The following is a 24,814-nucleotide window of genomic DNA, read 5'->3' as shown; positions in this document are numbered from 1 at the left end:
ACGCTCCTGATAGCATCAGAGTACATAAGAAGACAACATATTTAATTATATAAATATGATTCAAATCATTTCAATATGAACCTTTAGATTCTAAAGACCCACTCTAGCTAGCACAAGTAAACAGTAGTTTAGCATAATGATAAACATTGAGCAATATGGATAATGTCAATGAAATCCAAGAGCAGAAACTTCACGGAGCTGAAAAGGAGGAAGAAAAAGTAGAGGAAGAGTAAGTGTGCTAAAATCCTCACCTAAATGATGGGTATTAAGAGGCAAGGTCCAAATTTGATGGACCCAAAAAAAGAGAAAATTAATAATATTCTTTAAAGATTCAACAAAGGAAATCAACAGAAGAACTAACAATAATTGCATTAAGGATTAGAAGGGGAACTGGACAAGAATAGTGCAATACTCATATTTGATAGGAGAGAATCAACAGATAATATCCTAAAGTAATCAGTCAAAAATTAGCAGGACAAGTGTACTATTTAGAAATAGAAGGTAACTATCAAAACCCTAAAAACACTGTCGCTTAAAGATTGTTGTCTCTGCTAATGCATGCTGGGCTTAATACCTATGTAATGGGTTGACAGATGCAGCAAACCACCATGACACACATTTACCTGTGTCAAAACCTGCACATCCTGTACATGTACCCCAGAACTTAAGCAATACAATAAAATAAAAAGATGGTTGCCTCTGGCAAGTGGAAATGGGGTAAGGCAAGACAACCTGCTTCTTTTACAAGGCTTTCTGCATAATCCTTTTTAAAATTCAAGTTTCATGAATTAGCTGGATAAAAAAATTTTAATGAAATGGTTGATTGCATTAGAGATATTCTTTTCTTAGGATATGTATGTCTGAATGGATGGTAAAAAATGCTGGCTTATGAGTAACTTCAACTCTCTTCACCCCAGAATACCTCGGGATGAGTGGGGATGGTCTGGACTGGTGAATTCTGACGGGGGTCTTCCATGCTCCTAGAATCAGAGGGCAGCTCTTCTGCCCATATTTATCCAATATAGATATCCCTTTCACTAGTGATGTTAACACTGATTATTGGCAAAAGTGGGAAACTTCCATTTTTATTTAAAAATCATCCTTTCTCCAAAGACAGTATGGTGAAATCATTTCTCATTTACATTTAGTAACTCCCTTAGTCACATAATAAGTCAGAATTCTATGAAAATGTGCGTTGTTCTGTAAATGTGAATGACTTTAAAAAACAAAGCATTATTAAAAAATATAGGGTCCTTCCTTGCTACCTAAGTGAACCCTGATGAAGGTATATTAATATACTGATTAGTAATTTTTGCACATTAAAAATCTTATATAGATTTAATACCATTTTCAGCTTTTGTTTAATGAATATTTAATTCAGAAAGCTACGAAATAATAGGTAATTATAGCTCTACAAGAACACATATTGACATGTAGTTTAAAAGACTCTGAAAGGTGCCTTGTGCTTGCAGTGAGTTTATAATTTAAACACAAAGAAAAATTTTAAGGTTGCCAATCAAATATTCCTCAGAAGAAAGAACGAACGGAGGATCCCACTTCCTCAGGGCACATATGCAAAGGAGATACTAAAAATAACATAGGCCACGCTTGGCAGACCATGTTTAGGCAAAATTCCAAACACATCTAAAAAAGGCTGGTGAAGAAAAAAGTTTCCCTAACTTCAGGCATATAAGGGTCAGGTTTAGAAAAGATGATGGGGATAATAAGAAAAGGGTCTTAGAGGTAGGAGCAAATAGCAAGTCCAAGAAGTTTGAAATTCACTTCCCTAACCTTCCTTTTAATATCTTTTTCTTAATTTGAGCAGTCTTCCAACATCTTCAACCCTGACTCCACCAAGGAGCCCTGACTGCCTTCTGCTATCCATAAGAAACTCATTCACTCTAACTTGTAGGGACTTAGTACATTATCTCACCTAGGGAGATTTATACTTCCAAGAAGGATCAGTTGAATAAAACAACACTTTAGCCGATGCAATGCAATATTAATTTTAAAACATGCACACCCTATTGCAATAGTAGGCAATCACCTTTTCTAGCAGAGTTTGGCTGGGTTTAAAAAAAAACAAATTTGGCTGGGGTCAGTGGCTCACGCCTGTAATCCCAGCACTTTGGGAGGCCGAGGTGGGCAGATTGCCTGAGCTCCGGAGTTCGAGACCAGCCTGGCTAACATGGCGAAACCACATCTCTACTAAAAATACAAAAAATAGCCAGGCATGGTGGCAGGTGCCTGTAATCCCAACTACTTGGAAGCCAGAGGCAGGAGAATTGCTTGAACCCGGGAGACGGGGGTTTCAGTGAGCCAAGATCCTACCACTGCACCCCAGCCTGGGTGACAAGAGCGAGACTGCATCTCAAAAAAAAAAAAAAAAAAAAAAAATTTAGAGTCCTTCCAGCAATTTGCATTCTACCTTGCAGAAAAAGTCCCTAGACCAGTAGATCTCAATTTTTTACGTGCTTAAGAATTTGGTGGAACACTACAACTGACCAGTCTCATTTCCAGAAATTCTGAGATTCTGATTCAGCTCCAGAAAACTGTATTTTTAACCAGCACTGTAAACAATTCTGATATAACCCATCTCCTGGCCCACATTTGAAAATCACTGCGTGGCACTGAAAGACTAAAGGGTTAGAGAAATCTTCACTTCTCCCTGATGCAGAGAGATCCACCAAAGGCAGATTTCCAAAGAAAAGAGTTTATCTGACCTGCATTCTATCCTCCTGTTCTCACCTATAACTTGCCCCTAAAAACTCTCAGGATCTTTAATAGCCATTTTATTCCCAAGCATAGGCACTAATTGGATCCCCACCTGGCAACACTTTCCAATGTTCAGCAAAGCATCTGCAGTTGCTGGAGAATTTAGATAGAAATGTAGCCCAATAATCCTGCACCTTTAGCCCTCACAAACTTAGCTATGAAAAGTGACTTGGCTTCACGCTGTTACTTCTAATTTCTGCAGTGTGCTGCTTGTTGGTTGACTACAATTGGCAGTTGGATTATATCCTATTTCTTGCTTACCTGATACAGTAAAATAATTCTCCTTTACCTGTTCCCAAGACTTTTGTCACCCATCTATGCCCATCCTACCTCCTACCCCAAGGAAATAGAGTAAGCCCACCAATTATAATGAAAACATTTCCTTAAAGCTAGAAAAGATGAAAAAGTCTTCTTCTAGATCAAGATTCTTGAAATCACTGCTGACAAAATCCTCAATCTACTTTTTTCTCAAAAGCCCATCCCAACTAATATCACATTACTTGGTCTCAACATTACAATAAGCACAAATGCACACACAGAAACTGCATCCCAATTCTCAACAATGAGAGGTCATTTAGGTGGTTTAGAATATTCTCTCCATTAATGGACTATGATTTAAATGAAAACACAAAATTTAGAAATCCTCAGAGTACTTGAGAATGTGCTTGGACTTCAGGGTTCTACAGATCACAGTTTGAAAAACAGCAGTATAATAGAATTCTCATCACTGCCACTTATTACTTAGGTGACCTTGTTAGTGGCAGCTAATCTCTCCAAGCCTTGGTTCCAACTAAAGCAGATTGCTCAACAAAAGGCTGCCAGTATTAGCACAGTATGAAGGATAGATCACAGTGGGAGAGACTGAGGCTAGAAGACCTGTGGGAAAATTACTGCAATGACCTGGGTATGAGCCAGGAAGTGTTGGGACTAGGACTAGGTTATTAGCAGTGGGAGTAAAAAGGGATAGATACTGACGACTTTAGAAAGAACCAACATTGGTGACTGACTGGGTGTTTTCCCAGACTACACTTCCAGGATGTTATCTGGTGTTCTGTGAAAACTATTAATTTCATCTTCAAAAAAATTTGGGGAATTTTGCTATAATGTCAGCAGAGCAAGCGCTCTCTCTCATTCCCTCTCTCTCTCTCTCTCTCACACACACACACACACACACACACCCCTGTAGCAGTACTAGGTTGCCCTTAATGCTCTGAATCATTTTCTAGGCTGCTACACTTCCAGTTCCTCAAACAGAACTTGTCCAACAGTAAGTCTAAATAAATATTTGTTAAATGAATAAATGAGCAAGGAGCAAATAAGGAAACAATTAGACGGTAGAATTTTAGGAGCTTGAAAAAGACTCATACCATTCATTTCAACTTCTTTCTCCTGCTGGCCAATGTTAACATTTCATCAGTAGAATTTACATCCTTTGGCCACAATGTCTCAGGAGAGGGCATGGCTTCAACAAAGGAGTTCTCAGACCTACTTGAGGGGCAGAAAACTTGAGTAATAGTGATCATTATGAAGCATCTGAGCCAGAAATAATTTTATTATCAGAAACTGAATGTTATATATTATGTTGGTACTGATTGACAAATAAGGGCATGCTATAGAAGGACAAAGAAAAGCTAATTGAGTAGAAGCTCCTGGAGGATTCTTTGAAGATAAAAGCAAGATGACAGCCACAGTGAAAAAGAATCAAGGGTCCTTCACCCTGGCAACTTTGAAGATGATTTCTTGTGGCACATGCCTCAGGTAGAGTCCAGGCTAGCCAGCCAAATAGTATCATGACTTTCCAGAAATCACAAAGCAAAGCCATCACAGCTTAATGCAACCAAGTTAAATGGTCACTGTAGGAACTTAAAAGACCTATATTGTTCCTAATGTAAGGAACATAGAGGAAACCTGAATACAGAAGCAAGTGCATCTCATGGTTTCGCAGTTTGCTCTGAAAAAGGATTTAAATGGCAAAGACTGTGAGTGAAGCGAATGGATTTCACAACAGAGGATACTCAGATATTCAAATGCTGTGTTCATAGGCAGTAACACAGTGTCTGGTACATGTGTTATAGTTTTTTCTGTTAATTAAATCTTAACACAATTTTGCAGCAAGATTATTTGTCCTGTGTTTTCAATATCCAAGTGTGTTAAATAAGAAATGATATGCCATGCTCAATATCCCAGGAAGTTAATTATCTGGGAGAATTCATGAAGGATTGTAGAGATTATGATGCTACATTTAAGTATCCATTTGCTATATGTTTACTGGTTGACTGCTAGAATGTAGCTGACAAGGAGCATTAGGTATCAAGTGACTTAAGAAATTTTGACAGAGTAGGACAAATAAAGCCTGCAGGTAGGAGCTAAGCTAGGGCTGGAATTTGAGACCAGTCACAAGCTTAGGCCAGGATAGGGCTGGAACAATGCCTTGGAGTGACTCTCACTCATATCTCAAATCTGCTGCCACACTGGAACACCAGGGGGTGGGGACAGCCTGAGGATTGAGGAAGCAAAGAAGATAGAGCTAAGAATGATGTCAAGGACCAGCCAAGGTCCAAGGAAAGGAGGAGAGTAATGAAAGGAGACACAGGCAGACCCACCTCCATCCAGGGTTCATCTACACTGTCCAATAAAATTAGGAATAGAAGCAGGCACAACACTGACAGACTAACAGAGGTCCCTGAAGCCAATAGTATTCTGTTTAATGGCATAGTCAAAAGAAAACACACAGCCCTAGATACCAAGTTATTTATTTATTTATTTATTTTTATTATGATTATAATTTTTTGAGACAGAGTCTCGCTTAGTTGCTCAGGCTGGAGTGCAGTGGCACGATCTCGGCTCACTGCAACCTCCGCCTCCCACGGTCAAGCAATTCTCCTGCCTCAGCCTCCCAATCAGCTGGGATTACAGGCGCCCGCCACTATGCCCGGCTAATTTTTGTATTTTTAGTAGAGACGGGGTTTCACCATGTTGACCAGGCTGGTCTCAAACTCCTGGCCTCAGGCAATCTGCCCGCCTCAGCCTCCCAAAGTGCTGGGATTACAGGCATGAACCACCACGCCTGGCCCCAAGTTATTTATTTTGATTTCAGATTTGGATAAACAAAAAGCAGGTCAGTCACAACATGATCTGATTCTCTATGTTCATGTGGGTTTTAATTGACTGGAAGCTAAAGAACTCAATCATAATGATAAGAGTTATGATTTTGAATGCATAGTGCATAGTAGCAGCAGAAAGTAGCTTTACAAGAAAACATCCCACCAGAAAAGATGGTCATACTTGCCAAGTTAAAGAGATTAGAAGATTCTCATCAATAAGCTACAGAAAAAATAACTGAAAGAATCAAGACTGTTGTAAACGTCTTTTCAAGATCTTGACACCTCTATGTCCTTCTTTGACTTTGTAGTTGATCCCAATACTTTTTCATGCATTTTTTATGTTGTCTCATTATAAGGTATGGTTTTGTAAAAATAAGGCTTGACCAAGACAATCTTCCTGTAATAGAATCTACTAATATTAACAAAGGAGGTGAGGGAATTGACCTAAATACCCAAGTTAGGAACCAAGGAGTTATAATTTTGTGTTTTAGCACTGGGAGGATGTTGGGAGGTTCAGAGCCTATAATCACTTAGTGTCCAGTCAATAGAAGGTCAGCAATTACTGCAAGTTGAACTCAGTATTTTCTAAGGTGATGCTGATCATAGAAATATAAGGTGGGCCACATACATAATTTTAATTTTCTAGTATCCACATTAAAACAGGTAAAAAGAAACAGGTGAAATTAACTTTTATCATATATTTTAACACAATATAACCAAGATATTATTATTCCAACATACAACCAGTACTTGAAAGTATTAATAATATATTTTACATTCTCTTTTTTTAATACTACGTTTTTGAAATTCAATGTGTAATTTACACTGACAACACGTCTCTCTTCAGGCTAACCCCATTTTAAGTGCTCAGTAGTGCCTTGAGGTGAATGGCTACTATACTGGGCAGTGCAGTCCTAAGAGCTCAAATGAATAGTGAATTTTTTTTAAAAGCACTTATTTAATGTATTGTATGCTGAATAAAATTTTCAAGAACATCAAAAATTTTAATATATCTTATTAAATTGGTTATAGAGTATTATAATCAACTATAAAGAAAAGTCACTGCCATTTTTTTTAAAGAAAATTTAACATTAGGAAAACTGAAAACTAAAAATAAAGAAAAAAGGGGTTAAAGATATCCATTAGTTAACTTTTGTGGTAGAATGCTCTGTCCAACAGAATTTGAAGACCAATGCTTTGAATAACATAGGTCATTTACAGCTCCAAAAAAAATGAAAGCCCTGAGAGCTAGATCTGATGGGATTAGGGTGGAACAGAAGGAAACAGGAAAGAGTTGGAGGGAGAAGGGAAGATAAGCAGGGCACTATGGCAGTAACAAAGAGAGGGCCCTGGTGGAAGCAGGGACAACACAGGGCTTCACCTTCATTTCATTTTTGCCAAGAACCAGTCCTGTTATTGAATAAGTCTGTGCCTCTACACAGCCTGGTTGCACCAGTTTGTGATTATATTTTGCTCTGGCCCTTTCTTTTCTATATTAACAAGAGATGTATCTGAAGGCATGGCTCATTTTCTCCGTCTGACCAGCTTCATGATTGATCGTGATCAGCAGGGTCTTCCCCTCACAGAGACACAAGCAATAACCTTACTAACCTGGGCAAGGCCTTTCTGCCCCCAAATATCTCCTCCACTTTGTACCATGACACCTGAAGGCCACAGAGTGCCTTCCTTTGGGTTAGGACAATGTTTCTCAAACTTCAACCACTTGATTATGTCTGTCATTGTTTTTGCCATGTCTGTGTACCACCTATACCATTGCTTACTTAATATCATTTTTCAAATTAACTCCTTTTTCTTTTTTACAACAATACATTGATTAAAGATACTCTATGTCATCACCAGGCAGTAAAACCAATGTGACTTGCCATAAATAGAAAGTTACCCTGAAGATAACACCACTATTAAAATGTTACATGGTCATGCTTGTACCACCTTAAACCATTTTGCCTCCCACCAGTGGTACCATTACCACTAATTAGGAAATACTGGATTAAGGAACTGTACCCAAAAAGCAATTGCTAAAACATGACTGTCAGAGAGCAGATGTGTAGCATTCACAAATGCTAGTTAGCTATGAACTTTTCTTGAGTGGAGAATAGCGTTTAGGTCAGATTTTTTTTATCTTTATTGTGCATAGGAATCACGTGGGAAGCTTATTTAAAATATAGGTTTCTGGGTCCTACACTAGATTTAGTAGATTTAGTAGAATTGGGTTAGGCCTGGATATCTGCATTTTTACCAAGCTTTTTGGGTGATTAGGATTTAGTGGGTTAGCAAAGCCCACTTCAAGAAACCCTGGTACATAAAACCGCAAGCCAGTATGAGATATGGAAACCTATGTCATGGATATTAGCCCTGGGATAGCAGTAGAAGTCCAACATAGAGAGGGAAGGACATGCCCTTGAGTAATCCCCTCCCATGCAGTGTGCGCTGGACCTAGCAACTTGCTTCAAACATACAGAATATAGAAGTGATGGGATGCTGCATCAGAGAATAGGTTCTAAAACTGACCTCCACCTTGTTCACTCTCTCCTGCTCTGCTCTTCTTGCTTGCTCACTTGGATGAGCCAGCTGCCATGCTGTGACATGCTCATATAGAGAGGCCCATGTGGCAAGGGACTAAGGGCAGTATATTATTTCCTGCAGCTGCTATCACAAATTACCACGAAGTTGGTGGCTTAAAACAACAGAAATCTGTTTTCTCAGTCCTGGAGGCCAGAAGTCAGAAATCAATTTCACTGGGCCCAAAATCAAGGCATTGGCAGGGCTTTGCTTCCCTTGGTAGCTCTAGGAAGAATCTATTCTTGCCTCTTCCAGCTTCAGGTGGCTACCAGCATCCTTTGGCTTGTGGCTGCATCACTCCAGGCTCTGCCTCTGTTGGTGGCATTGCATTCCTCTTTGGTGTCTCATCTCCCTCTGCCTCTCTCTTATAAGAACACTTCTGATGACATTAAAGGGACCACCCAGATAATCCAGAATAATCTTATCTCCAAAGTCTTAATTTAATCTCATAGGTAAAAAAAAAAAAAAAAAAAAAAAAATTACTATATAGTAGATTTTATGTGTATTTGACCATAATGAAATAAATTTTGTTAATTTTGCTATATGATGTGGTTTGGCTGTGTCCCCACTGAAATCTCATCTTGAATTGTAGCTCCCATAACCCCATGTGTCATGGGAGGGACCCAATGGGAGGCAGTTGAGTCATGGGGGCAGGTTTTTCACATGCTGTTCTCATGATAGCGAATAAGTCTCAAGAGATCTGATGGTTTTATAAAGGGCCGTTCCCCTCCACACACTCTCTTGCCTGCTGCCATGTAAGACGTGTGTTTGCTCCTCCTTTACCTTCCACCATGATTGTGAGGCCTCCCCAGACATGTGGAACTGTGAGTCCATCAAATCTCTCTTTATTTATAAATTATCCAGTCTCGGGTATGTCTTTATTAGCAGCATGAGAACAGACTAATAAACCATACAAGATAACATTCACAGATCCAGAGAACAGGCCCTCTTATCTTTGGGGGCGACCATTCAACCCCCTAGAGGCAGCTACCAGCCAACAACTAGGGAGGATCTGAGGACCTCAGTTCACCAGCATGTGAGAAACTGAGGCCTACCAACAACCACATGAGTGAACTTGGAAGCAGTTGAACTTGGAAGCAGGCTTGAGATGACTGCAACCCAACTGAAGCCCTGATTGCAGCCTTGTGAGAAACCTTGACCCAGAGAATCCAGTTAAGCCATGCCCAGATTATTGGCCCACAGAAACTATTTTTAAAAAATGCTTTTTAAAGCAACTAAATGTTGTGATAATTTGTTACACAGTAACAAATAACTAACAGTTGCTTTGCTCAAGACTCATTAAATGCTAATTCATTATGTATTCATTATGTTGTATTCACATCTAAGATAACAATTAGAGCCAAAACTGTTTCATTAATGGATGGAGGCCGCTTGATATTATAACAAGAGCACAAGCTATTCATTTAGAAAAAGCAACCTTGAACAGTTGTTTAACTTCTCTGAGCCTTTGTTTCCTTTTGTGTTAGACGAAGATAATGATACTTTTCCAGGTGTATTATGGATACTTTATGACATATGTGAAGCATCTAGTTCAGTATCTGGCATCAAATGACCAACAAATAGTAGCCTATATAATTTTCATGAACCTCAAGAAAATATATATTTTAAAATAGCATTAAATATATTTTAGGCTTATCATTTTAGATTTTTAAATGAAATTATAGTTGACCTTTGAGAGGTCAATTATTTGGTGTTATTTTAAACAAATGAAAATGATCTAACAATGGTCTCTCTCATCTTTATGGGCCATGCCAGGTATACTCTGGGTACCCTTTATGGCCAATCCTGTAATTAATATGAAGTATGGAGTCAGAACATGAGGGAATAAAAAAGGCAAAACAAAATTATTTTAGCTACAGTCAGTGAAACATCTATTGACAGAGAGAGGGGATACAATCACTGAACAAGAGCAAACCAGTAAAGGACCTTGAAACCAAGTATGCATCTGGGAAGCAGTCCAGAGATTGACTGCCGGTCCATTTAAGGGTTAGGGCAGGGTGAAGAGGCTGAATCATGTGGATAGCTGGGGAGGCAGTTTCAGAAACATCTTGTAGGGCAAGGGGATGAAGGTCGATGGTAAGGACATTGAAAGATGTGGAAGCTAGAGAACTAAAGAGACAATCTCTCTTCCATACAAGGTTAGATCTGTAGTTGTATCTCTGAACTTGATAAGCACTTAAGTTCTGGTCTCTCCTCACCCCTGAAATAAAGAATCTTATTGGATCCTCTTCCAGGTATCTTCTAGCTGACATTTATGGCTTCTTTCCATTTAAACGTGGAATATTCCCCCACAAATGTGCTGGGAGAGTCTCAGCTTTCAGATGAACAATGAAGTATGCTGGGTACAGTCAGCTGCTACTTGGCTTCACCTTCTGCTCTTTCTCTAGTGTCAGTACTTACTCCTCATCTAGGAAGAGAATCAGTGCTTAATGTGAGAGAAAAAGAACCCAAAAGATGGCTTTCTGAGGGGCTTCGCACAGCCTGTTAAGACAATGTATTTTCTGCCCAACGCTGACAGTGTCACTGGGGCCCCTGACCTTGAGTACTGACGTGGAGGAACTGATGTTCTTTCAATGGGGTTTTTAAAGGCACACCAGCAGTCACAGACATAGACACAGTTTCTGGCGTTTATGAAGAATTGGGGTTTCTTTTAAGAGGAAAAAAAAGAATAAACCAAATTGTTCATTCCTTTTCTAAAGTGTTGTATATTGGCTTTGTATTTGAGGACTGCCTTGTTATCTTCATGTTTTCAGGCCTCCCCCTGTACCATAACCTAGGGGGAATCTCCATGGGCCTGATTTGTGTATGTAGACACTGCTGTTTCCATTCCTCTTGGCCTTGACCTCTGCCTCTTCACACCTCCTCCCACTCACCCAGCCAGCGGGCAGCCCACCCAGAAGCCCTTGTGCCAGCAGTTACCTGGCAACAGCGACAATCACGCTAACAGGCAACAAGGCAGCAGCAGAGACCAGAGAGCTCTGACTCTTCCAGAATCTAAGCAGGGAAGGGAAGGGGGACAAACGGCTCTTTTTAATCAATGGCTTTTCGTCCCCATCCATACTGTTTTCCTGTCTCACACATTCCATGCTCCAGCTCCCAACCCCCAACCCCCAATTTCTACCATCGCCTGGGTGAAACTAGTCTCCAATCCAGAGTTTAATAACAGCCACAGAGATTCATATGGAATTGTGTACTTGGGGAGACCCAGTAATCATCCTCCTTAATTCCAATGCAGAATGCTCAGGAGTTAATCAATCCTAGTTTCCATCTGTGCACATGTTGTGCTGCAGTCCAAGGATGTACTTGACCACCCAACTGGCCTGCTGTAATAGAGTCCTAAGTGCTGTGTACTCAGAAACATTGACAAGCTATTATCTTACTTCTTGCCTCCCTGGCCACAATTCTACAGTAAGTGCTACTGGAGAGTGGGGCATAAGCATACCAGTTAGTAATAGCTAATATTTACTGATACTTACTCTGTTCTAGGCTCTGTGCTGAGCACTATACAGACACATCTAACTTTCAAAACAGCCATATGAGATAAATAATATTACTATCTCCATTTTACCAAGGAGCAAAACTGAGGCATCAAAGGTTGTACATCTATTAAGAGTAGGGCCAGAATTTGAACTCATTTCAGGATTTGAACTCATGTTCTTAACTACTTTTTTATGTAGTTAAAAGGTGAAAGATGGTAGGATTTGCTAAGAAGGAACCTGGATGGTAAGGCAGAGATGAAAATTATCAAACTGTAAGAATCAGGGGATACAATTAATTACATAAAGTCGCTTAATGGAATATGCTAAGGAAAACTTATTCCTCAATTAAAGTGGCATTGTGCAATAACAGAGACAGATCAACCTCTTTCAGCAGAATCCTGGAAAACTGTGTAAACACCCACAGGCATTGGAGGATGTTAGTGTTAATCCACTGGGAAGATGACCCCTGAAGACCCTGTAATCCTCATCATTCTGTGATTCAAAGGGAAAAGCAATATGGCCATGTGAGTCAATACAAATAGCATGGGATTTGGAATGAGAAGACCTGAACTTCAGTCCTGGCTTGTCTGTCCACTCACTTTGTGACCTCAAAGAAGTTGAATGAACATGTATTGAGCCTACATCTTGCAGCAAGTACTGACTTAGGATTTGAGGAAATAAGATCACCAGACTTGGGACATGTCCTGAAGTCGGTCATTGACTCATGGAGCGCTGAGAATTGTAGACAATTTCCTCACATTTTCCTTATATATAGACCGAGCAAACTAACAGCAGCTTCTTAGAGTTGTGAGCATCAAACAAGATAGAGGTTGTGAAAAGGACTTGGGGACTATATGTCATGCAAAGTTAGTGGTAATTATTAATGCTAAGACTGAACTCATAATAACTCATAGATATTATCATGGTCATCACCTACATGATATGATCCCTACTGACCTCTCCAGCATCATTTCCCACTAGCTCTCTGTCCTTCTTCTTGGTTGAACAGACCAAAATATTCCTGTCTCAGGGTCTTTGCATTGCCTGAAATGCATTTACCCCAGTTATCTGCACAGTTAATTCTTTCATTTTATTCACACTTTTTATATTCCCCATGGAGTGCCTCTCTGTTCACCATATCTAAAATAGAAAACATGTGTATACACACACATGCACACACATACACATGCATGCATACATACATGCATACAACACACATGCATATAGACATGCTACATACACATACCCACACACATATACACACATATACACACAAGACACATGTGCACATATGTATGCACATACTCTCTAGTTCCTTATCCTGCTTTATTTTTCTTCAGAGTACTACCTCTTCCTGCAACTATGTTTTTATATGCTTGTTCACATGTTTGTTATCTGACTCTCCACTGTAAGCTCTGTGAGGGCAGAGACATTGGCTTGTTCAACATCATATTTCCAGTCCCAGAACAGCTCCTGACTCATAATGTACACTCAATAATTATTGAAATATAATTCATATACCATACAATTCACCTATTTAAAGTATAAAATCCAATGTTGTTTGTTTTTTGAGACAGGGTCTTACTCTCTCATCCAAGCTGACATCCCTGCAGTCACTGCTGCTTTAACTTCCTGGGCTCGAGAGTAGCTGGGACACAGGTGCACATCACCACATCTGGCTAATTAAAAAAAAAAAATTTGTGAAGATGGGGTCCCACTATGTTGCCCAGGCTGGTGTTGAACTCCTGGACTCAAGCAATCCTCCCAGTGCCTCCACCTCCCAAAGTGTTGGGATTACAGGTGCAAGCCACCATACCCAGCCCAATTCATTGTTTTTTAAGACACAGTCATGTGCCACATAATAAAGTTTCAGTCAACATTAGACTGCATATAAGATGGTGGTCCCATAAGTTTATAATGGAGCAGAAAAATCCCTGTTGCCTAGTGACATAGCCATTGCAACGTTGTAGTAACGTATTACCTTTTCTATGTTTAGTTGTGTGTAGAGACAAAAATATCACTGTGTTACAATTGCCTTCATTATTCAGTACAGTAACATGCTATACAGGTTTGTTGCCTAGGTGTGTAGTTGGCTATACTAAATTCAGGTAAGTACACAACTTTTTGTTGTTTCACACAAGAATGAAATCACCTACCGATGCATTTCTCAGAATATATTGCTGTCATTAAACTATGCGTGTCTGTATTTACAGGGTTGTCCAAACACGACCACAATTTTAGAACACTTTCATCACCCCAGAAAGAAACCCATGCCTGTGAGTGCCACTCTCTATTATCCCCTTAAGTCACCCTACCACCCCCGACCCTTGACTTAGGAAAGTATGAGTCTACTTTCTGTCTCTATTAATTTGTCTATTCTGGACACTTCACATACATGAAATTATACATATATGGTCTTTTTGAAATTAAATTTTGACTAATGAACAAATTACTAAATCCAATTCTTTGCCACACCCTCTAGATATAAATAGTTCTTCAGAAAGTTTCCTTTCATGAGTTTTGAGCAATCTAACATTCAATCTGCAAGACAGAGAATTGGTCTGACCAAAATACAACAAAAATCTCACTTATTTATGTTGTGCTTTTGTTTATTTTTTAATTGTGACATTTTGACAGAAGTTGAACATCAGCTTCCCTTTGCCCTAGAAACAGAAAAAAAAAAAAAGAAAGAGTTGACAGAATAAACACATAAAATGAAATTCTGAAGGGCCTATTTATTTACTCATGAGAACCAACTGTTTTCAAACATTCTGAATTGGAAATGATTTAATTCTAATCTAAGCAAAGGCCAGCAAGCCTGGTACTCTGATATGTTGATTACAAATCATTCTCTATTCTTTAAAGCAGAACTTTGATCAGGCAACTTTGGTAGATGTAATTCCACGCATCCAAGGACTTGAAAGTAATAAAATGGCCTTTTATTATTTACAATCATTTCATAATTGACTTCACCAACCAGACTGGCTCTCCCTTTCAATTATTTTAAATCAGTGAGATTCTACTGCATAAATACACTCTTCTCCAACAATCATTGTTAAACCATTTGTCATATTTGATTCACATAAAGGCAAATGATATTAAGTGTATAAGTTAAACCACGAACTAAGTTCTTAGAATTGGAATGGAACTTTAGGGCATTGAGCATAATCTCTTACCCAAAGCTGAAATCCCTGCCATAGCTTCCTAGCTTGAAATATCTCAGTGATTTTTTCCACATGTGCATCACTTTCTCCCTATCCTGACCTTCATCTTTACTTGAGACAGCCTCCACCATCACTCCCAACAACTTTAATGCTCAAATATTCATCCTTCTAATAAATTCCTCAAGTATCATAAAGATTCTTCCCACATGTACATCACTTTCTCCCTATCCTGACCTTCATCTTTACTTGAGACAGCCTCCACCATCACTCCCAACAACTTTAATGCTCAAATATTCATCCTTCTAATAAATTCCTCAAGTATCATAAAGATTCTTCCCACATGTACATCACTTTCTCCCTATCCTGACCTTCATCTTTACTTGAGACAGCCTCCACCATCACTCCCAACAACTTTAATGCTCAAATATTCATCCTTCTAATAAATTCCTCAAGTATCATAAAGATTCTTCCCACATGTGCATCACTTTCTCCCTATCCTGACCTTCTTTTAGTCCAATTTCTGCCCTCTAGGGTAAAGAAGAGGATACCTGTTTATTCCTGTTCGGGGCAAGTGAGTCCCTCAAATATCTGAAGACCCCTTGCCTGCCTAGAAATTCTTCCCTGGGCTAAACAGCCCCCAGGCCATCTTACAACTTGGTTTTCAGACCCCCTCTCCAAAATACTGCCACCCCAGGTACCACCTTTCTGATCATCCACCAATCCGCTGCTATCCTTCAGTACAAATCTGCAAAATGGGCATTTAACTAAGAACTTTTCTAATGTGTTTCCAATAAAAAAGAGACCATATATGGCTAAAATTAATTGTTAAAATAACTTCTTAGATGCAAACACAATATATATGATGATGTCAAGAGTATATAAATGAAAACTTCCAGGTGGGTGCAGTGGCTCATGCCTGTAATCCCAACAATTTGGGAGGCCAAGGCAGACAGATCACTTAAGTCCAGGAGTTCAAGACCACCCTGGCCAACATGATGAAACCCTGTCTCTACTAAAAATACAAAAATTAGCTGGGCATGGTGGCTCATGCCTGTAATCCCAACTACATAAGAATCACTTGAACTCAGAAGGCAGAGGTTGCAGTGAGTGGAGATCGCACCACTGCACTCCAGCCTGGGCAATAGAGTAAGACTCTGTCAAAAGAAAGAAAGAAAGAAGGAGGAAAGAAAGAAAGAAGGAAGGAAGGAAAGAAAGAGAGAGAGAGAAAGAAAGGGAGGGAGGGAGGGAGGAAGGAAGGAAATTTCCCAACTTAGGACATCTGTAGGCTTTTCACATTCATTTGTCATCAAGGACTGCTTCGAGTTAAAATGAACAGATCCCATTTAAACAAAAGACAATGTCTTCTTTAAAGATAGGAAATGCATCAGATGCTCTGACCTGCATCTCCTATCTTTTGCTTTTGTTATTGTTTTTGAGACAGATTCTTGTTGTGTTGCCCAGGCTGGAGTGCAATGGCATGACCGCAGCTCACTGGATCCTTCTGTTTCAACCTCCCAAGTAGCTGGGACTACAGGCACGTGTCAACAGTACTGGTCTCCTTTTTTTTTTTTTTTTTTTTTTGTAAAGACAGAGATCTCGTTATATTGCCCAGGCTGGTTCAAACTCCTGAGCTCAAGCAATCTTCCTCCCTCAGCTTCACAAAGCATTGGGATTACAGGCCTGAGCCACCATTCCTGGCCCTGCATCTTCAATCTTTAGACACATGTAATTTCAGCTAACGTTATTATGAATTGAACCAGGACATCCAGAGTTATTTTGGCAGCTGTGAAAACAAAAGCAGTAATACTAAGCTTCTTTTATCCATTTAATTTGGAGCTTTATCAAGGAGAAAAAGTAAATTTCAGTGTGCTTCCCATTTAAAGATGCCATGCAGAGAATGTTTCGTGTTTTCGCAAGTCTTTCCAGTGGCTAAGGAGTGCTGTAATGTAAGGGGTAGAACTGATAGCATATTTCTGTCAGAGACACTATCTTAATGGGTATATTGCTATACAGGTCTGATCTGTACTTGCAAACACAATAACCACTTCACTCAGAAATGAGCCAGCTATGGGAGATTGGACCCTACCAACTGGGGCCACTACTTAATTTCCAGCCAGGGAGATACCTCTGACCCAAGAGTGGAACAAGCAAGACGCATCAAGCAGTTCCCTTCCAATAGGCAACACCATGCAGAAAAGAAAGCAACATTGAAAGTTAGTCCAGGTTTGGCCGGGCGCATTGGCTCATGCCTGTAATCCCAGAACTTTGGGAGGCTGAGGTGGGAGGATGACCTGAGTTTAAGACCTGCCTGGCCAACATGGCGGAACCCCATCTCTACTAAAAATACGAAAAAAAAAAAAAAAAAAGGTAGTCCAGGCAGTGTTTAAATCAGAACTCTATCATTTTCTTTTTTGTTTTGTCTGTTTGTTTCTTTCTTACATCTTTTCCTGGCTCTTCATTTTTGAGTATGTTTTATGCTTTTTTATTTTTAAAAGTTTACTTTTTTTTAAATTGACAGGTAGCATTGTGTCCAACATGCTGTTTTGAAGTACATACACACTGTAGAATGTTTAAATTTAGGTAATTAACAAATACATTACCTCACCTAGTTATCATTTTTGTGATGAGAGCAAATAACATTCACTCTTTTTACATTTATCAAGAATACAATATTTCACCAACTGTAGTTGTCTTGCTGTACAATAGGTCTCTTGAAATTTATTCCTCTTATCTAACCATAATTATGTATCCTTTGACCAACATCTTCCCATTTCCCCCTCTCCTAATCATCTCTGCCTATGGCAACCACCATTCTATTCTCTACTTCTATGTGATCAACTTTGTAAAGATTTCACATGTAAGTGAGATCATGCAATATTTGTCTTTCTGTGCCCAGCTTATTGCACTTAACATAATAGCCTCCAGGTTCATTGTTGCAAATGGCAGGATTTCATTCTTTTTATGGCTGAATAGTATCCTATTGTGTATATACACCACATTTTCTTATCCATTCATCCGTTGATGGACACTTAGCTTGATTCCATGTCTTGGCTATTGTGAACAGTGCTGCGATTAACACAAGAGTGCAGACATCTCTGACATATTGATTTCAATTCCTTTGGATATATACCCAGTAGTGGAGTTACTGGATCATATGGTAGTTCTATTTAAAATTTTTCGAGGAACCTGTTTTTCATAAGGGCTGCATTAATTTACATTCCTGCCAATAGTATATAAGGGTTCCCTTTTCTCCACATCCTTCCAGCACTTATTCTGTTTTGTCTTTTTTATACTGTTCATTCTAAATGGGTGAAATGGTATCTTATTGGGATTTTATTTTGCATTTCCCTGACAATTAGTGATGTTGAGCATATTTTCATATACCTGCTGGCCATTGTATGTCTTCTTTTGGGAAATGTTTATTCAGGTCTTTTGCCTATTTTTTTATCAGGTTATTTGGTCTTTTGCTGTTGTTTGCACTCCTTATATATTTTGAATGTTAACTCTGTGAAATGTATAGTTTGCAAATATTTTCTCCCACTCTGTAGGTTGTCTCTTCTATCTGTTATTTCTTTTGCTGTGCAGAAGCTTTTTAGTTTGATGTAATCCCATTTGTCTACTTTTACATTTGTTGTCTGTACTTTTGAGGTCTTATCCAAAAAATCCTGGCCTAGACCACTGTTATGAAATGTTTCTCCTGTGTTGTCTTCTAGTCGTTTCATAGCTTCAGGTCTTACACTTAAGTCTTTAATCTATTTTGAGTTAATTTTGTATATGGCAAGAGAGGAAGGTCTAATTTTTTTAATTCTCCATGTGGATATCCAGTCTTCCCAATACCATTTATTGAAGAGGCTTTCCTTTCCCCATTATATACTTGGTATTTCAATAATGAGTTGGCTTTAAATGCATGGATTTAGTTCTGGGCTCTCTTTTCTGTTCCTTTGGTCTATGTGTCTGTTTTTGTACCACACACTGTACCATGTTGTTTTGATTACTATGACTTTGTAGTATACTTTGAAATCAGGTAGTGTGACACCTCCAGCTTTGCTCTTTTTTACTCAAGATTACTTTTGCTATTTGAGGTCTTTTGTGATTCCATATGAATTTTAGGATTTTTTTTTTCTATTTCTATTAAGCATGTCACTGGTATTTTCAAAGAGATTGCATTAAATCTTCAGCTCTACCATTTTCTGATGGGTGACTGAGGAAATTACTTAACCTCTCTCTTTTTCTAAATTTTATTTTACTTTAAGTTCCAGGATACGTGTGCAGAACATGCAGGTTTGTTACACAGGTAAATGTGTGCCATGGTGGTTTGCTGCACCTATCACCCCATCACCTAGGTATTAAGCCCTACATGCATTAGTTATTTGTCCTGATGCCCTCCCTTCCCTGATCCCCCAACAGGCCCCAGTGTGTGTTGTTCCCCTCCCTGTGTCCATGTGTTCTCATTGTACTTAACCTCTCTTAGTCTTTTTCTTCATCTAAAAATGGGGCTTTTAATACCTACCTCAGAAGGTTGTTATGAAAGTTAAGTAAGATAATATACATAAAAGTTCTCAACAGGACCAAGCACATAGGTGCTCTTTAATAAAACTAGTAAACAAATTATAGATCAGAAAATTATTTAGTGAATGCAGAATTAGAACACATAGTATGAGATATGTTTAACAGCTCTTTCTTTTGGGCTATGGAAGCCTAATAAATTTTTTCTTTTTACTCTACAAAACTGGAACTGGTCAGTGAAAATGGCCTACCCTCTTTTCTGAACAACAATAAAGATGTGGTGAGAGTTCCCATGTCCACATTTTTTATTTCCAGGCTCTGTGCAGACCAACACCCTTTTTTGGAACTTGTCTTTGTAATACTACCCATCTTTACATCAACAATAGTTCAGATCCTTGACTTTACAGATGATTTTTCTTTCTTTATAATCAACAGGAAGATACTTAAACCCACTGGCAAACTATACCCTATGTCTTAGGTTGAATTGCTTCTGACATTTTTCTATATATTTTTATACAATTCTGTCACAAAAGGTGACAGTTTTTCCTTGGATTCTTGGATTATCTTGTTCTCTCACTAAACTTGTTTGTTGAGGGTTCCTCTAACTGCAAGCTGATAGCCACCAAAATTTCTCCATCAATTAAAAACAACCAATAAATGTAGACTTTTAAGTTCTATCATGCAACATAAATGCATTGAATACCTTCATGTTTATGAAGTAGGCAAAGAACAACAATTTATAGCCCATGCTTTTAAGAAGTTTACTATCTAGACTCTAGATACTAGACTAGATACTATCTAGACTCTAGATACTAGACTAGATACTATCTAGACTCTAGATTCTAGAGGATGTAGGTATATAAATAAATAGCTACAACTTAAGGCAGAATGTAATACTCACTTTGTATGAGATATGCAGAAAGAGCACAGATGAAAGAAGTTATTTCTGATTTGGCTTTAAAATAAAGCAAAGTTTCCTGGAGAGGGGACATTTGCATCTTGAAGAATGGATAACATTTTGATGGAGAAAAAGAAGAGCTGGGCATTACAGAGGGAATGTCATGAAAATGAAAGAACTTGTTTGGGGAACAAGTAGTTAAGCTGGGCTATGATATGGGGGCGGGGGAAGCAACATCATTTGAAGATAGAACTAAACAGAAAGAAGAAATCAGAACATGGAAATAAAGATCATGCCAAGAAGTTTGAGATTTGTTGTGTAGGCAATGTGGCATGTTTAGAAGGCTTTGAGCCAAGAATTGGCATGATTACATCTACACTTTTAAAATAAATTATGCAATCAATAGCTTATTAGATAGTTTAAAAGAGAAAAGACTAAAACCTAGGCATGCTATTTTCATTAACTCATTCATTTATTTATCATATTTGTATTGAGCCCCTATTAGGTGTCAGGTACCAGGGTCATGTACAGTGTTTAATAAGACAGACACAGTCCCTGCACGTGTGCCTACGTACAAATCAGATGAAAAGTAATTGGGCTCTGAACAGGAGGAGTGCGTGATTAAAAAGGGGTTCATTTTCCCTGTCTTCCCAGAGCTGTGGCTCAGAGGAGCTTAAATGACCTCTGAGTCATATCCTACCACATACATTTAATATTGTTTTCTAACCAACAACTTAAGATCAATGATTTTTGCTATGATTTAGCCTATAAAAGCCTAGATTAGTCTGAATTTTATTCCAAGCATTAGGTACATATACTTTCTCACATTCAAGAAGATATACCATATACATAATTGAATTAGGAATTCTGATATACAAGAATACATACTTGCAGATAAAGGCTGGATCACTAAAACTAGAAGCAACCTTCCAGCACACGTTGGAAACTCTAATCATCAGATCAGCTTAACCCCTTGGCATTTTATTTGGCCTACAATATTGAATTCTGGTTGTTTTTGTTTTATTTGAATTTGAACATCTTCAGGCAAGGCATTTATTCTCCAGTTCCTCATAGGCGCCGCCATTCCTATTGTCTTACACCCAGAAAATCCATTCACTTCTGTCACCTATCTGACCCCCAGAGGCATTTGTGTTTGTCACCTGATACTTTCCCAACTCCTTTCTTGGCCATGAACCCCACAGTTGAGAAACGTAAGAGCCAGAGAGATCCCAAGCCACCTCATGTCACAGTGTTAGTTTATAACAGAGACAAGAATTCCAAGCCATTCCCACCTCCTGACATGACAGCAGAGGCTGGGCTGAGCCAGCTGACAGAACATTCCTGAGGGATTACCTTACATCCTAGCAGCCACAGGAGTCGGCACATCAACCGGTCCTGCTCCGGAATGGCCAGTAATTCAAGACCCAGCCACAGACGAGCCACAGGTGGTTCCTGTCAGGAACAGTATTTCCTGGTATTTGAAGCCTGTTCTCTCTGGGGATGCTTGGTCAGATGGGACAGTGGCAGCTTTGTCTTTTCATTAGAATTTCCTCCTGTTGTGCATCTACACAAGGGGAACTGACTGTGCAGTAGAATGACTAAAGAAAGATGCTAAAGTTGGAACTGGGGACAATCCAAGTTGGCGGCCACTGAATCACGAGGAGATTCTATACTGCCTTTTGTTCTTCCCTCCAGCTTGAGTGACTCAGTTGTTGAAATTTTGTGGCAAGACACCTGGAAGCCATTTGTCTTTTTTATTAAGGACTCATTCATGCGGTAAAAACGTAATAATGTTCATTTACCATCACTCCATTAGCCAGAGCACCAGATTGCTGCTAATTCAATGTGGTGCTGATTCAGTCATCGCATCACTGAGGCAACATTCTTCTGTGAAAGCTATTTATGTCCCAGCACCATTTGAAAGGCCCTTTAGATCCTTTTTGAAACATTCAAGTCCCAGAGAGGCAGCCTGATCTGCAGAGCACTGCACAGGATGTAGGTCTGAAAAGAGCCGCTTCAGAGTGCTGGCCAGCCAACTTGAGGTCAGGCCTTCAGGCTCAAGTGTGCGTCCCTCTTTTATCCTCAAACGTGCTTCAGGACACATCTTTTCAGATTCAGAGAGTTCTGGCCAACCTCAGCTCTGTAACCACTCCCTGCGCACTGCAGACAGGAAGAATTTAGAGGGACATGTCAGTAGCTGAACATGTGATAACACTGGCTTTAGACTCACCCATAGCCTGGCATGAGAACTCAGTCATCCTGCACAGCTTCTCTGAGCCCCCAGTTTCTTCAATTCAACAAGAGGGTATTTACCCCACATTGAAACGAGGCAAGTAAATTACAAAAAGAAGATAATGACCTAGTGGTGGGTAGTTGAACACCCAGCAGAAGCCGGTAGAGGGACAACACCGTAAGGCAATTTATATAATGAAAAAGTCCTCAGCATTGCTTACCCCCACCTCTCTTTCTGAGGGGCAGGGGTCTCAGCTAAAATAATGACCACAAGGAAGAAAATAAAGCAAACACTTAGAAGTGAGAACATGCAGTATTTGGTTTTCTGTTCCTATGTTAGTTTGCTAAGGATAATGGCCTCCAGCTCCATCCAAGTCCCTGCAAAGAACCTGATCTCATTCTTTTTTATGGCTGCATATATTCCATAGTATTAATGTACCAAATTTTCTTTATTTAGTCTGTTGTTGATGGACATTGAGGTTGATTCTGTGTCTTTGCTATTGTGAATAGCGCTACAATGAACATACATGTGCATGTGTCTTTATAATAGAATGACTTATATTCCTTTGGGTGCATGTTCTCACCTATAAGTGGGAGCTAAATGATGAGAACACATGGAAACATAGAGGGAAACAACACACACTGGGGCCTATCAGAGGGTGGAGGGTGGGAAGAAGGACAGGATCAGGAAAAATAACTAATGGGTACTAGGCTTAATACCTGGGTGATGAAATAATCTGCAACACACCCCCATGACACAAGTTTACCTATGTAACAAACCTGCACATGTACCCCTGCACTTCAAGGTTAAAAAATAATAATAATAAAGCAAATGTTGTCCTTGTCTCCTCCCTCCTTCCCAAGCACCCCAGGTGAAATTAGCTGATAAGATGCTTATGGAGAACTTTGAGCTCCTGGGAGATCAATGATATATGAATAGAAAGTGTTATTATTCTGCAAAACACTGGAGAATGGCTTCCCCGGAAGTCATCGTGTACCAGTAGAGAATAAATGAAATAATTTCCTTTCCTCTGATCTCTGGCTAAAAGCTTCTAATCATTTAAGGAGGATTTAATCCACTAGTGGACTGTCCCCATTTGAGGACTGCAGGGCTAAAGTTAGTACTGACCTGAACACGACAACCACAAGGGGGAATGGGCCGGAGTTCCTCTCTGCTGCTGCAAGCTGGTTGCCTGCCCGTTTGCAGTTTCTTCCCCAGAGCTGGGGAGACACAGTCCACCAGGGTTTCTCCTTTGAAATGCCTTCAAGCTAGGACAGGCTTGGGAAAAACTCCCCACCCCAATTTCCGATGCTTTTCTTCTAGGGGCCTATTCTTACCCATTTGTGGGTGGAGGGCGGTTGGGAGGGGGCTTGCGCTCAGCTGTTAGTCATAACTCCAGTTACAGCGTGCCCTCTTGTAAGCAGAACCAATTTTAAGGCTCCAGGGAAAAGTCTTGCCAGGTGCTAAGAAAGAAATGTTGAGGCTGGCAGGCTCACTCTTTACCCATAAAATTGTTCCATAAAAGTGGCTTCCAATTCCAGCCTCCATATTAGTCTGTTTCCAAAGGTTACAACTGCACAGTCCAGAGGGAAAGGAGCAAGAGAGGGAGTGAACACATGGCATGACGATTGATGGAAAGAACTGGGGATGCTTCCCTTGGAGAAGGGGTAGCTCAGGGAGATGCACAAGTGCTTTTAAATATGTGAACGTGTGTTCTTATAGTTTGGCTTTTAGGATAACAAACAGAAACCCACTTGAGCTAGCTCAAGTAAAGCAAGATTGTTGTAGGGCTTCTTGTGGTATAATGAAAGGATTCCCAGGGAAATTCAAAAGATGGAGCCATAATAGGCTTGGGAATCCCAGATAAATGAGTGGGAGAGTGGATCTGAATTGAAGGTACTCTAGACACTCAAGTAGCAGAAGCACTAATACCTTTATTACTGATAAGTCACTCTAAACATGACTCATCTACAGGCCAGCCATCTACTTTTTCCTGTTCCTTAACAACTAGCAAATTATTTCCAAGTTGCTTCATTTAAATACCACAGAGTGAG

At 39.5% G+C, this 24,814-nt stretch overlaps 1 protein-coding gene across 1 annotated transcript in view; it reads right to left on the bottom strand.

Moving 5' to 3' along the window:
- Positions 1–21,911, bottom strand: part of RGS8 (regulator of G protein signaling 8) — a 120,383-nt gene extending 98,472 nt beyond the window's left edge. Inside the window, exon 1 of the mRNA XM_063648145.1 lies at positions 21,881–21,911. The gene's annotated coding sequence lies outside the window, so the exon portion shown is untranslated. The remainder of the gene's footprint in view (positions 1–21,880) is intronic.
- Between the last annotated feature and the right edge of the window lie 2,903 nt (positions 21,912–24,814).

Source organism: Pongo pygmaeus, chromosome 1 (assembly GCF_028885625.2).
Source record: "Pongo pygmaeus isolate AG05252 chromosome 1, NHGRI_mPonPyg2-v2.0_pri, whole genome shotgun sequence".
In the NCBI taxonomy this organism is placed as follows: Eukaryota; Metazoa; Chordata; class Mammalia; order Primates; family Hominidae; genus Pongo; species Pongo pygmaeus.
This window is presented reverse-complemented; position numbering and strand designations above follow the sequence as displayed.